Source organism: Triticum urartu, chromosome 4A, assembly GCF_056163025.1.
Source record: "Triticum urartu cultivar PI428250 chromosome 4A, HENAU_Tu73, whole genome shotgun sequence".
NCBI classification, from domain to species: Eukaryota; Viridiplantae; Streptophyta; class Magnoliopsida; order Poales; family Poaceae; genus Triticum; species Triticum urartu.
The window spans coordinates 309,254,904-309,266,505 of NC_141876.1; the positions used below are offsets into that span (position 1 = coordinate 309,254,904).

An 11,602-nucleotide genomic window follows, 5' to 3' on the forward strand; every position below is an offset into this window, starting at 1 on the left:
ACATGCTATTAAAATGGTTTTGATGTGGTATGATAGGGTGGTATCCTCCTCTAAATGATTTAAGTAACTTGACTTGGCACATGTTCACGCATGTAGTTGAAACAAAATCAACATAGCCTTCACGATATTTATGTTCATGGTGAATTATATCCTACTCATGCTTGCATTCGGTGTTGATTAATTTTAATGCATGTTCATGATTGTTGTCGCTCTCTAGCTGGTCGCTTCCCAGTATTTTTCTGGCCTTCATCTGTACTAAGCGGGAATACTACTTGTGCATCCAATCCCATAAACCCCAAAGTTATTCCATACGAGTCCACCATACCTACCTATTTACGGTATCTACCTGCCGTTCCAAGTAAATTTGTATGTGCCAAACTCCGAACCTTCAAATAAATATCCTATTTTGTATGCTCGAATAGCTCATGTGTCAACTAGGGTTGTCCGTATCTTCCATGTTAGGCGGGTTATTCTCAATAGGAGTGGACTCCGCTCCTCACTCATGAGAAAATGGCTGGTCACCGGGATGCCCAATCCCATGCTTTATGCAAATCAAATCAAAATAATTGCAAACAAAACTCCCCCTGGGACTCTTATTAGTTGGAGGTACTCATTATTTCGAGCAAGCCATGGATTGATGCTTGTTGGTGGAGGGGAGTATAAACTTTACCATTCTGTTTGGGAATCGCCTATAATGTGTGTAGCATGGAAGATATCACCATCTCTTGGTTGTTATGTTGACAATGAAAGTATACCGCTCAAAATATTATTCGCCTCTATTTCAAAACCGAGCTCTGGCACCTCTACAAATCCCTACTTCCCTCTACGAAGGGCCTATATATTTACTTTCATGTTGAGTCATCATCCTCTTATTAAAAAGCACCAGTTGGAGAGCACCGCTGTCATTTGCATTCATTACTGTTGGTTTACACTGAGTATGACTTGACTGGATCTCTTTTACCATGAATTACAATGTCTAGTCAGTCCTTGATCTTTAAAGGTGCTCTGCATTTATGTTTTTCGGTCTCAGAAAGGGCTAGCGAGATATCATCTTGTTATATCATATTATGATTGTTTTGAGAAAGTGTTGTCATCCGAGATTTATTATTATTGCTCGCTAGTTGATTATGCCATTGATATGAGTAAACATGAGACCTAAGTGTTATTGTGAATATGGTTAGTTTATAATCTTTGCTCAAAACATGAATGCTGGCTTTACATATTTACAACAACAAGAGCAAACAGAGTTTGTAAAAGTTTTCTTTATCACTGTCAGTTTGTCAACTGAATTGCTTGAGGACAAGCAAAGGTTTAATCTTGGGGGAGTTGATACGTCTCCGTCATATCTACTTCTCCAAACACTTTTGCCCTTGTTTTGGACTCTAACTTTCATGATTTGAATGGAACTAACCCGGACTGACGCTGTTTTCAGCAGAATTGCCATGGTGTTATTTATGTGCATAAACAAAAGTTCTCAGAATGACCTGAAACTTCACAGAACATATTTTTGGAAATAAAAAATCCTTGCAAAAGATGAAGACCGGGGGCCCACACCCTAGCCACGAGGGTGGGGGCGCGCCTGCCGCCCTTAGGTGCGCCCCCTACCTCGTGGGCCCCTGGAACTCCTCCGACCTCAACTCCAACTCTATATATTTGCTTTCGTGGAGAAAGAAATAAAAGAGAAGTATTCATCGCGTTTTATGATACGGAGCCGCCGCCAAGCCCTAAAAGCTCTCGGGAGGACGTATCTGGAGTCCATTCGGGGCTCCGGAGAGGGGAATCCGTCGCCATTGTCATCATCAACCATCCTCCATCACCAATTTCATGATGCTCACCGCCGTGCGTGAGTAATTCCATCGTAGGCTTGCTGGACGGTGATGGGTTGGATGAGATTTATCATGTAATCGAGTTGTTTTGTTAGGGTTTGATCCCAAGTATCCACTATGTTCTGAGATTGATGTTGTTATGACTTTGCTATGCTTAATGCTTGTCACTAGGGCCCGAGTGCCATGATTTCATATCTGAACCTATTATGTTTTCGTAAATATATGAGAGTTCTTGATCCTATCTTGCAAGTCTATAGTCACCTACTATGTGTTATGATCCGGCAACCCCGAAGTGACAATAATCGGGACCACTTCCGGTGATGACCGTAGTTTGAGGAGTTCGTGTATTCACTATGTGGTAATGCTTTGGTCTGGTACTCTATTAAAAGGATGCCCTAATATCCCTTAGTTTCCGCTAGGACCCCGCTGCCACGGGAGGGTAGGAAAAAAGATGTCATGCAAGTTCTTTTCCATAAGCATGTATGACTATATTCGGAATACATGCCTACAGTACATTGATGAATTGGAGCTAGTTCTTTGTCACCCTAGGTTATGACTATTACATGATGAACCACATCCGGCATAATTCTCCATCACTGATCCATTGCCTACGAGCTTTCCATATATTGTTCTCCGCTTATTTACTTTTCCGTTTCTATTGCTATCATCACTACAAAATACAAAAAACACTACTTTTGTTACCATTACCTTTTACTATCGTTACCACTACTATCATATTACTTTGCTACTAAATACTTTGCTGCAGATATTAAGTTTCCAGGTGTGGTTGAATTGACAACTCATCTGCTAATACTTGAGAATATTCTTTGGCTCCCCTTGTGTCGAATCAATAAATTTGGGTTGAATACTCCACCCTCAAAAAATGTTGCGATCCCCTATACTTGTGGGTTATCAATGTTCGTTTCATTATTAACTAATATGACTGACTCGTGAAAACAAAATGTGCAGTCCGTGTGCGAGAAAAATGGCCAGACCACTCCGCTGATGCCCCAGATTGGTAAAGCGGACACGATGAGTTTCATTTGAATGATCATTAGTTACTAGTATTCACATTTCAGTTGCATCATGCTAAGGAGACATTGCAAATGATCTTTGGTGCAGCATGCCTCCCAACAAGCATCGACCGACCCTTCTCCCTCTCGCACTGGCGCAACCCCGACTGGTCCTTCTCCGTCTGGCACTGGCGCAAACCCGACCGGTCCGTCACCTCCGTCATGATGGTAAGTTTTCCCAAGTGTTTTGCTTACGCAATGCATAAAGACCTAGACTTAGCTTTATTTCCTCCAAAATGCTTACCATAATGACCTAGACTTAGCTTATCTTCCTCCAAAATGACATAATTAGCTTACTTAGCTCCAAAATGATCTATACTTAGCTTCGTTTCCTCCAAAATGACCTAAGTTAGCTCTAATATGCTAAGTTATCTCTAATATGCTTAGTTACCTAGGTTTTCTCAATAATGACAAGCACTTAGGTTACTTATGCAAAAATGGCATAATTAGCTTACTTAGGTTTCAAATGGCATAACAATCTTGGTAACCTCATATATGTCATATGATTAGCTTATTTTCCTCAAAAATGACATAATAAGCCTAATTAGCTCCAAAATGATAAATTTTTACCTAAGTTAGCTCCAAAATGACCTAAGGTGGCTCTAAGTTAGCTCTAAAATGCTAAATTAGCTATAATATGCTTAGTTACTTGGGTTAGCTCAATAAAGACCTATAATTAGCTTACTTATGTCAAAAAATGGCATAATATGCTTAGTTAACTCAAAAATGGCATAATTAGCTAGGTTAGCTCCAAAATGACCAAGTTTACCGAGGTTAGCTCCAATATGATCCATTTTACCTAGGTTAGCTCCAAAATGACCATGTTTATCTAGGTTAGCTCCAATATGATCCATTTTACCTAGATTAGCTCCAAAATAGCCTATTTACCTAGCTTAGCTCTAAAATGACCTACACACTTAGCATTTTTACCTAGCTTAGCTAAAAAATGGCATTTTTACCTACCTTAGTTAGAAGAAGAAGAAGATAAAGAAGAGGAGAGGAGAAAAAGAAAGATAAGATAAGTTCTTCTTCTTCTTTTTCTTCTAGCTTGTCTTCTTCTTATTCTTCCTCTTCTAACTTTCATCTTTCCCAATTCGCAAATTTGCTTTAGATGAGGAAGCTTGCATTGATGGAGTGTACTCTTCTCCTTGTGCTTCCTGTTTGTTTGTGCAAACTTGTTAGAAACTTTTTTTGGATATGTATGTATGGATATGTTGTTGGAAACCATTGCATATATTGTTGGGAACTTGTATGTTGGATATGTTGAGTGGAAACTTATTGTTGGTATGCTTGTTGAAATATTTTCAAATGTGTGTATATGTATATATATATATATATATATATGAAATTCTGTCAAATTGAATTAATTTAATAAAAAATCAGAAAAAAAAACAGGGGCTATACAGGCACTTTGCCGTCTTTTGGCAGACGTCAAAGAGCTACGTGTGCAACCTGGGGTGCATTGGGCTAGCTTATTTGGAAGCTTTGCCAACCTTTGCATCTTTGCCATCTGCCAGCAGACAGCATAGCATGCCACATGGCAGCTACCTGGCCTGGCCTATATGGGCACTTTGCTATCTGCTAGCAGACGACAAAGATCCAAAGGTCTTTGCCATCTTCCACCAGATGGCAAATAACGCCATTAAGCCCTTAACGGAGCTAAGCTTCCACTTGTGCCGTCCAGGCTCTTTGCCATCTGGCAGCAGACAGAAAAGGCCTTTGCGTCTTTGTTTTCTGCCAGCAGACGGCAAAGAGTCCTTTGCCGTAGCTTTTTCAGCCGGACATGTTGTCATTCTTCTCCGTTCTTTTCTTTCCAACCATCTAGTTTTCCATTCATTTGTTCCGGAGGCATGGTGATGTCACGCTCTTTGTCCTATCATCTTATTTTGCCAAGATCATGCACTTTCCTTTGTCTATCCATTCAACCGGAGTGTCGTGCCCTCTACTCAAGTTTTCTCATCTTATCTAGTTTTGCCTTCCTTTTCCAACCGGAGTGTTGTCGTAATTGATTTTTTATCGTTCCTTGAACATCTCGTTTCAACCAGAGTGCTTCCTTGTACTTCTTGTCCATTGAAACCCTTTTCTTATGTCTTTCAACCTACAAGGCTCTAGTAATGTTCCTTGTTCCTCTTTTCTAACGGACTGTTTTAACTTTGTTCATCTTTGTTGTATTCTTTCTTTCAATTTGTTCAACTTCGCAAGGTTCTTTGGTTTCACTTATTTGTCAAAGAAGCAACTTTATTTTACCTCATCCTCTTCCGTTTTCCCCGGTGCCATCCTAGATCTCGGGACGAGATCCTCTTGTAGTGATGGAGAGTTGTGACGCCCTGAGACCGTTGCGCCAGGTGTCTTCCAGTTATTTGTTGTTGTTGCCTTGTCATTTGCTTGTGTGTCGCTTCTTGCCATGTCAGCATGTGCATTGCATCATCACGTTTTCAAAACTTGCATCCGTCCCGGTCTCCTCGCTCTTTCCATTGTCCGTTCTGAGCCCAGACACACTTGCACGCGCCCGCGGCACGTCCGGAATAGTATTTTATAAGTGGCCGGAAAATTTTCTCGGAATGGGTTGAAAGTTGGCGTGCGGTCTTATTATAGTGTAGGTAGGCCGCCTGCCAAGTTTCATCGCATTCGGAGTTCGTTTGATGCCCAAACGGATAACTATAGCGGCAATATAGCCGGTCTTTTCGTCGGACGTTTTTGGTCTCCGAAAATTGTTGTCGGGCTGCCCTCTCTTCCCTCCTCTCAGCCCACACCCTCCTACATAGACCTCCTGCAACCCACTAGACCCACCTAACCCCTCCTTGCACAGTGCAACAACCACCCTCGAGTGCGTGTTCGAAAGTTTGTCCCGAACCCAACCCGGACAGTCAGCTCCGTTGGGTCCGGATCATCCCCAAACATCTACAAAACATCTCCGTTTTTTTATTTGAACTCCCCTAAGCCATTTATTCTCGAACGTCCGATTTAATTGAAGGGTCCAAATATAACCCTCCTTTTCTATATATATATATATAGACCTCTTGCCTAATCCCTAAAACCTAGGCCATCTATCCCATCCCCAATTCCCCATCCGCCCCCAGCCACCGCCGCTCTCTCCTCGCAATCCGCACGCACCCAGTCCCTTGCCTCCACTTGGCCAGATCCATCAGCCAAACCCCACTCAATCTCGACCGCCAGATCTCAGATCCTATGGCCCAGAGAGCCTCCCGCATCCCCGTAGTTCCACCCATCGCCACCAGCCCCAATCTGGATAGAGGCAACCCCGTCCGCCCGAGCACCGCCCTGCTGCGCCGGCCGGTGAGACGACGCCCGTGAGCACCAGCTTGACCGCCTCGCTCCATCACCAAGCACGAGCTCCTCTAGCCCCAGATGCAACGAGCCTTGCCGGATCCAGCTCCTGCACCTTGTTGCTCGGCATCCCCGTGCTCCTTGTCGCTGGAGCAGCACTGGACCGGGAGGAACCCGTCGTCCTCCAGCTTCCCTGCAGCCTCGTGCCGTCGGAGACCTGCTGCCGGCGACCTCGCCCTCCGACGACCACCTACTAGGCCACCCCTTTGCTCCCCTCCACCCGTCCCTTTTTCCTCTCCTTCTCCCTCTTGTCTCACTATCACTCCCTCTAACCTTCATAGGAGGAGACACCATGGACGATCTCCCCGCGTCCCTACCAAAGGTCCCTGGTCCGCGTCCTCCGGCCACCTCCCCGCCGCGTCACCCGCCGGATCCGCCCTTCTACTCCATCCTGCCGCTCACCGGAGTCCCTGTGTCCCCTCCGTTGACTGCGTCCCCACTGTCATCGTGCTCTTCCGCCAAGTACTTGGAGCCGCCGCCCAACTTCATGCCTTAGCCCGCCATGGATGACCGGCTCTGCCAAGCTCCGTCGCCGTCGTCTGGGACCACCACCTGCCTAGATTCGTCCAGCCCCGTCACGCGTCGCCTCCTGCAAGCTGCAGCTACTCTGCTTTCCTCCATGTCGCCGGCCTCTGCAATGGCGCGGATGCAAGCGCTCACATTAGTTGACTATGGGGTCAACTCATCCAAGTGGGTCGCTGCGCTTCCACTTTCGGGCTGAGGCCCAATGTGAGCACCAAAGCCAGCCCTCCTCTCTGTTAGGCCAGGCAGATTCAGCCCGTTGATGTTTTTTTCCTGCCTATGTATTTATCTATATTCCAGAGAAGACATGTTTTGCGGAAAACCCCCTAAGCTCCATGCATTTAATAACTTCTCAACCATGCATCTTTTGTAAAAACATTATATATGAAAAATGCTTAAAATCTTGTCTAGTTTCATAATATCCATCTTTCATGCATGTTTGAAATGTTTAAACTGTCGTTTTCATTTATTTGCTTAATTTCCATGTTAAAATGATTTAATTCATACCTAAATAACCGTAGCTCCAAATTTAATAAACTTTATATGTAAATGGGGTAGAAAAATGCCTAGTTTAACATGGTGTACTTGCTTTTCATGTTTAACAACTCTAAATATGCTTTAGGGCAGAACAGTACCAAACCTAAAATATTGCACATGAGGTTTTTCGGACTTGTTGTTTGTTGTTCCGGCCTCATTTAAACTTGCCTAGTTAGGTAGTTTTATTATACTTCACCTCTTGCCATGTTAATCAACATTTAATATTGTTGGGTACATAAACGGGAGAGAACTAAATAATTGTCGTGGTGTTTCGTCAATATGCAACAGAGTTGCATATTGAGCTCCACTTAATTTGTAGGATTGTTTGTGCACTTTGCCATGCCATGCTTCATTAAATCGGACATGCATCATACTTGGTTGTGCATCATGCCATGATTATGTGATGGTTGTTTACTATGTTGTTTGCTTCTTTCCAGTGTTGCTTCTTCGGGTTGGTTCCGATAACGTCGCGTTTGTGAGGATTCGTTCGACTACGTCTGTTTGTGTTCTTCATGGACTCGTTCTTCTTCCTATCGGGATCTCAGGCAAGATGACCATACCCTCGAAATCACTTCTATATTTGCTTGCTAGTTGCTCGCTCTATTACTATGCCGCGATACCTACCACTTGCTTTATCATGCCTCCCATATTGCCATGTCAAGCCTCTAACCCACCTTCCTAGCAAACCGTTGTTTGGCTATGTTACCGCTTTCCTCAGCCTCTCTTATAGCGTTGTTAGTTGCAGGTGAAGATGAAGTTTGTTCCATGTTGGAACATGGTTATGTTGGGATATCAAAATATCTCTTATTTTAATTAATGCATCTATATACTTGGTAAAGGGTGGAAGGCTCGGCCTTATGCCTGGTGTTTCATTCCACTCTTGCCACCCTAGTTTCCGTCATACCGGTGTTATGTTCCTTGATTTTGCGTTCCTTACACGATTGGGTGTTGTGGGGACCCCTTGACAGTTCGCTTTGAATAAAACTCCTCCAGCAAGGCCCAACCTACCTTTCCCTTGGGAGTCACGCTCCCGAGGGTCATCTTTATTTTAAGCCCCCGGGCCAGTGCTTGTCTAAGTGTTGGTCCAATCTACAGTCCTTTGCAGCGCCACCTCAGGGAAACTTGAGGGCTGGTTTTAGTTGTACGGAGCGCTCATCCGGTGTTGCCTTGAGAACGAGATATGTGCAGCTCCTATAGGGATGTCGGCGCATCGGGTGGTCTTGCTGGTCTTGTTTTACCATTGTGGAAATGTCTTGTAACCGGGATTCCGAGCCTGATCGGGTCTTCCCAGGAGAAGGAATATCCTTCGTTGACCGTGAGAGCTTGTGATGGGCTAAGTTCGGACACCCCTGGAGGGGTTTGAACTTTCGAAAGCCATGCCCGCGGTTATAGGAAGATGGAAATTTGTTAATATCCGGTTTTAGAGAACTTGAGACTTAACTTAATTAAAATGCATCAAGCGTGTGTGTAGCCGTGATGGTCTCTTTCCGGCGGAGTCCAGGAAGTGAACACGGTTCTTGGGTTATGTTTGTGCGTAAGTAGTTTCAGTATCACTTCTAGTTCACGACCATTGCATTGCTTCTCTTCCCGCTCTTATTTGTGTATGTTAGCCACCATATATGCTTAGTGCTTGCTGCAGCTCCACCTCACTACCCTTTTCCTACACATAAGCTTAAATAGTCTTGATCTCACGGGTGTGAGATTGCTGAGTCCTCGTGACTCATAGATACTTCCAAATAGTTGCAGGTGCCGATCATACCATTGCAGATGACGCAACCGAGCTCAAGTGGGAGCTCGATGAAGATCGTGTTCGTTGTGTTGTTTTTTGTTTCCAGTTGATCAGTAGTGGAGCCCAGTTGGGGTGATCGGGGATCTAGCATTTGGGGTCGTCTTTCTTTTTATGTTGGTTCCGTAGTCGGACCTTGATTATATTCTGGATGATGTATGTTTAACTTGTATTTGTCTGAACTGGCGATTGTAAGCCAACTCTTTATCCCATTCGTATTCTGTACATGGGATTGTGTCAAGATTACCCCTCTTGCGACAAACCTACCATGCAGCTATGCCTCTAAGTCATGCCCTGACACGTGGGAGATATAGCCGCATTGTGGGTGTCACAGTCATGGCGGTAGATCGGTTTTGTCGGAACGCTGTTGTTCCACCCGAATGGGAGTGCGAGGCCATGGGTTCCATAGTGTGGGTACAATATACTAACCTCTGCAGTGTGTGTTTTTAATTTATCGATAGCCGCGTCCTCGGTCATGGGCACAAGTTCGCACTAGGTCACACCGTTCGATCAAGACACACATGACAGAATGACTTATAGGTCATTTATATGTTGATATTGTGAGCAGTAACAGTTTGGCAGGATGCTGATGATGATGTTGAAGATGATCTTGAGGATGATCATTCAGTTGTGCTGTGGTCACGAGGTGATCATGTGGATGTTTTGATCACGAGGTGATCATGTGGATGTTTTGATCACGAGGTAATCAGGTGGATCACGAGGTGATCGAGATGGTATATTGCTTGGCCGGATAGCCAAGATTGAGATGGTTATTGAGATTTGAGATGTTGGTTTATCAACATTGTAGTAATTTCATATCATTTTTAGTAGTTGCTTTGGCATCATAGTAGTTGCTAATTAATAACCTGTTAAATGCTATGTTGTTGTCTTGCCTTGATGCTTTTGCTTGTTGTGAGTTTGCAAGTACATTCAATGTACTGACCTGGCGTGTCATAACAGATTTCAGGTGATGCCATGATTGATTGAATTCCTGTCAGGTTACTAATTGTGCAAGCTAGATCGTGTCCCATCCAGAGTCCGTATGGAGTGGAGTCCACCACCGTCGTCGTCGTTCTCCTGCTAGAAGTTTTCCGCTGCTACGAGTTGTCCCGCTGCTAGCATAGAGATACCATAGCAGGCGTAGTGTCACCGTGTTGATGTGATCCTTTATAACATCAGACCCTTGTACCAGTATTCTTTGTAATAAGAGCTGATTTATTCTATGTCGAGCAGTGTCGTATTCCAGAAGACTTCACCTTGATCTCTGGGCTTGAATACAGGGCGTTCTGGTCTCTCTAAGCTGGGGTGCCATAGAGCTTGGTATCAGAGCAGGTCTGGCTATAGGACGCCCTAGTTAGCACGGGCGGTAAAAATCGGTAGTATAGAGTCTGACTTGTTTGTTGCATTGGTTGCTACATTTGTTTGTTGCATAACATGCATATAGCCTTATTATTTGTTGCTAACAGTTTATCTTGTAAGTGTAGCTGGCATCGGTTCGGATCCACTACAGCTCAGCCTTTGCATCCCTCCAGTTTCCTTTGAGCCTGTTCTTCGGTGTTTAGTGTCATCTCTGTCGCAGCGGAGTGATGCCAAGTGTTCCGCACACCGTTTACAGGATGGTGTCGAGGTAATCGCACCAGTTTCTTTTCATCATCCCCACCTATCGTTTCAGTGGTAGACGTTTTTCTATCTCAAATCATGCCCTTTTATCTCGTCATGTTGGCAACCCTTAATGATCTCAGTCATCAAGAAAGGGCAATGCCAATAGACTCAGTTTTCCCCACTATCATATTCCTTGGATGAGTATGGATCCTTTCCGTCTGCTTGATAATAAGGTGGCCGTAACATTTGTGTTCTGCTACATGGTTACCAAGTACGTCCTCGATTCCGACCTAGTCCAGGTTGCTACCTGGCTAGGCCAGCACTTGGTGTAGCTATGTTTACACCAACCCATCCATGCATTGATTCGTCCTCGTGCACACCGACATAGCATGTTAGGTCGTAGTACCAGAGTTTCCGCGAGATTTCTGTGCTTAAGTAGGCATGCATATGGTGTGACTAGCAGTAATATGTGACTTTCTTTGTGTGTGATTGTTTCGTGTGCTTTTATTTAGTTGAGTTTTCTTGTGCTTCTTTATGTTGGGCCCTCGGTGTTACCTTATTTCCCCTTGTGGAAGTTTCTCATCAACCGACACCGGATTCAAAGAAGCAAGAAGGAACACAAGTTAAACACATCAAGTCTACATCAATATTTAAATCCTCACACAGTAATAATCAAGTCAGCCGGAACACAAGTTAGGTGCAAGATCAACGGTATATTTCTCAGTCTAAGGTATGGATCATATACAAAGTTTTGGCTCAGTAAGGGATGATGCTTGAAATATGTTATACTTTGAAAGAAAGCCAGAATGTGCTATGATCAAGGAGGACAGTCAAACAAATTTTTTTCATGCCGGTGACCAGCCACAAAATATCATGGGCATATGTTTGGCTTCCAGTCTGCATTTTAC

At 44.1% G+C, this 11,602-nt stretch overlaps 1 long non-coding RNA gene across 1 annotated transcript; it reads left to right on the forward strand.

The window, feature by feature from the left end:
- The first annotated feature begins 5,950 nt into the window (after positions 1-5,950).
- On the forward strand, positions 5,951-10,327 carry LOC147975680 (uncharacterized). The gene is made up of 3 exons (XR_015601013.1): positions 5,951-6,976; positions 7,744-7,851; positions 10,053-10,327. It is a non-coding gene; the product is annotated as an uncharacterized LOC147975680 (long non-coding RNA).
- The last annotated feature ends 1,275 nt before the right edge of the window (positions 10,328-11,602 follow it).